The following is a 3,086-nucleotide window of genomic DNA, read 5'->3' on the forward strand; positions in this document are numbered from 1 at the left end:
TAATAAACAGGCAGGCACAACAGTGATAAACTACTTTTGCGAGGGAACGCAAAAGGTATTGCGAGGTAACGCAATACTGTTGTGTGGGAACGCAAAAGAAAAAATCTCCCATGTCCCCTCGTGGGCTCCGCATCTTCCAAATACAAAAACTAGGAAACATAAAAATGTGCAATAAAGACTTACTTTACAGCTTATCTCACTACATATTAAAGATTTCCATATTGCAGTATAAACAGTATAAGAAGGCGTTGATACATCCCATGTGCCACTGTTTACATGTTCATAATAAATCCATTTAGGTAACTGCGTGGCAGGATGACAGGTCTTTTTAATGTAATTCATGTGAGTTTTTTTGTGTGCTCATTGTGCGTGTTTTACGTTTTTGCGTATTGTGTGCAGCATTATCCAAAGCAAAAAATTTTCTCAAGGGAGACTAATAAAAGGTGCTTTGACTTTGAAAATAGTTTATTACAACAAGAGGGATACATTAGTCTGTCGATTTTTCAGATTTTTTTCTTTTTTTTTGCAAGAGATCATTTTCATAACTAGATTACATCATTTTTCCACACTGTCAGCTGCAAATGATTTGTGTAAAAAGTAAAAAAAAAGGAGAGTTAAGATTATTATTCACAGTTAGGTTTACATTAGAAACGAACACACACATACAGCAGCTTAAAAAAGTCAACCCATCTAAATAAATAAAAATAAATGAACAGTGAAGATGACACCAATCTGCTTTGTGGGGTAGGTCCGTGACAGTTTTGAACATGCACAAAACGTAGCAGTGTGCGTGTGTGTGTGGTGGTATTAGTTGTGTGTATCTGTGATGTTGTGTTTTTGCACACCGGTCCTGTCCAAACATCCATCCCTTTTCCAAGTAAACGATAGTTAAGAAAACTTTACAAAAACAATACAGAATTTTTAAAAAGTGTAAAAATCTGTGTTTTTTATTCCATTTACAATCCTTTGTGTTTTATGGTTTGATTTATTTGTGTCACCTGGCTTCTGTGTTAACTTTTACTTGTGTTTTCATTTATTTCAGTTTCTCAGTTTTCATTTGTGCCATCATTCACAGTTGTCGACTCCTCTCAGCAACTGCCATTCCCACTTACAGCGGGTAAAATAAGTATTGAACACATCACCATTTTTCTCAGTAAATATATTACTAGAGGTGCTAATGACATGAAATTTTCACCAGATGTCGGCAACAACCCAAGTGATCCATACATACAAAGAAATCAAACCATAAATGTCCAGAAATGAAGTTATTTGTAACAATGTGGAATGGCACAGGGAAAAAGTATTGAGCACATGAAGAAAGGGAGGTGTAAAAAGGCATGGAAAGCCAAGACACCAGCTGAACTCTCTCAGTAATTAGAAAGCAAGCCTGCCCCTTGTCAGTGCAAATTAATATCAGCTGGTTCAGTCCCAAATGATGGCCAGGTATCACACAAGAACCATCTGATGATTTCCATTTCAGTCCAGGTGTCTCTGGTACCTCATCACTACTCACCAGCAGTGTATTGCTGGTTTCCAGCCATGTTACAGTTTGCTCTTCATATCAGTTTCCACTAAACCAACTTGAGTAAATTGAGTAATTTACAGATTGCCTTTAAAGGAAGTTGAGTAAATTGCTTCACACTCAGCTCAATTTAGTGGAACCAGATGACAAGTTGGCAAATTTAACGCTTCATTTTTTTAGAGTGCAGAAACAAATCGTAACGAGGGGTTAAATTTTAAAGTAGTAAAAGTATCATTTTTATGTTTACATTGTAACAAAATAAAAGTAAAATTACAGACCCCTCTAAAGAAAATTATTGAAGTACTGTAACAAAGTAAATGTACCTCTGGTTCCTGGTGACTCACCTTGTTATAAGTTGTGCTGCCTCCTCAGCCTTTTCTTTTGTTTTAATACAATAATCAGATTTTTCAAGTTTGTCCTCTGACTACTTATATAAACTGTACAGAACAAACATTTGGACTTCTCATTCAAAGAGTTTTCTTTATTTTCATGACTATAAAATTGTAGATTCACACTGAAGGCATCAAAACATGTGGAATTATATGTAATGATTGGTGAAATGAGTTTCACTGATTTGCCAGACACCTGTATAGTTTTAAGAGTTTTATTATAGTAAGAGCAGCTGGAACTGGTAGAACACGTCACCGGGATCTGGAGCTCTACACAGGAGAGAATCAGGTTAGTTGCTAAATACTTCAGGGGAATTGTTTTTAAGGAGAGTAAAGCAACTAACCTTCTTAATCGGCGTGGAGACTTGGATGTGAACTTRAAAGACTTTGAGAGTCTTAGACGAAGTACGGTGACGTCACTTCCGGTCTTTGAGGCGAATTTGTTTACACTTGGGGAATCCGTGAAACAGCTTTGGGTCATACACATGAGATCAGAGGCAGCAACCAGGTTTATGGGAACAGACTTAACTCTTTGTCGGGGTACACAGGCGGAGGTCCGAATCCAGAAGGCAGATGGCTGAACAAATCCGGCAGGGGCGAAGACGAAAGKCGGCAGTCCAGAGGAGAAGGCGGAGGTCAAAACCAGGAGATCAGAATCCGATACGGTACCATTAAGGGACAAGGCAGGAGACGTGAAACCAGAGAGCAGAACCAGGGTCAATACGAGGCAGGCAAGMCGTGACATGAATGCTGGACAACTACTAGGAGAACCGTTTGTTAATCTGGCGCTGATGCTGTGGGAGAGAGGAGCTTAAGTACTGAGGAGCACAGGTGAGTTGAATGAGCTGATTGTGAGATCTGTGACGGGAGGGGCAGAAGCAATGAGCAGGGAGACATGACTATGACATGGTTAAGCAGAAAGCAGACTGGATTCATGACATTATATACTTAACAAAAAAGTGTGAAACAACTGAAAATACGTCTTATAGTCTAAGTTATTCAAAGTAGCCACCTTTTGCTTTGATTACTGCTTCACACACTTGACATTCTCTTGATGAGCTTCGAGGAAGTCACCTGAAATGGTTTTCACTTCACAGGTGTGCCCTGACAGGTTTAATAAGTGGGATTTATTGCCTTTTAAATGGGGTCGGGACCATCAGTTGTGTTGTGCAGAA

The 3,086-nt window shown here is 38.8% G+C and overlaps 1 long non-coding RNA gene across 1 annotated transcript; it reads right to left on the bottom strand.

Annotated features, from left to right (window-relative positions):
- Window positions 1-2,112: 2,112 nt before the first annotated feature.
- Window positions 2,113-2,865, bottom strand: LOC106521591 (uncharacterized). Its single transcript, XR_001310682.1, has 2 exons — window positions 2,256-2,865; window positions 2,113-2,181 (listed from the first exon to the last, which is right to left on the bottom strand). It is a non-coding gene; the product is annotated as an uncharacterized LOC106521591 (long non-coding RNA).
- Window positions 2,866-3,086: the final 221 nt, after the last annotated feature.

This window comes from Austrofundulus limnaeus, unplaced genomic scaffold (genome assembly GCF_001266775.1).
Source record: "Austrofundulus limnaeus strain Quisiro unplaced genomic scaffold, Austrofundulus_limnaeus-1.0 Scaffold112, whole genome shotgun sequence".
NCBI lineage: Eukaryota > Metazoa > Chordata > Actinopteri > Cyprinodontiformes > Rivulidae > Austrofundulus > Austrofundulus limnaeus.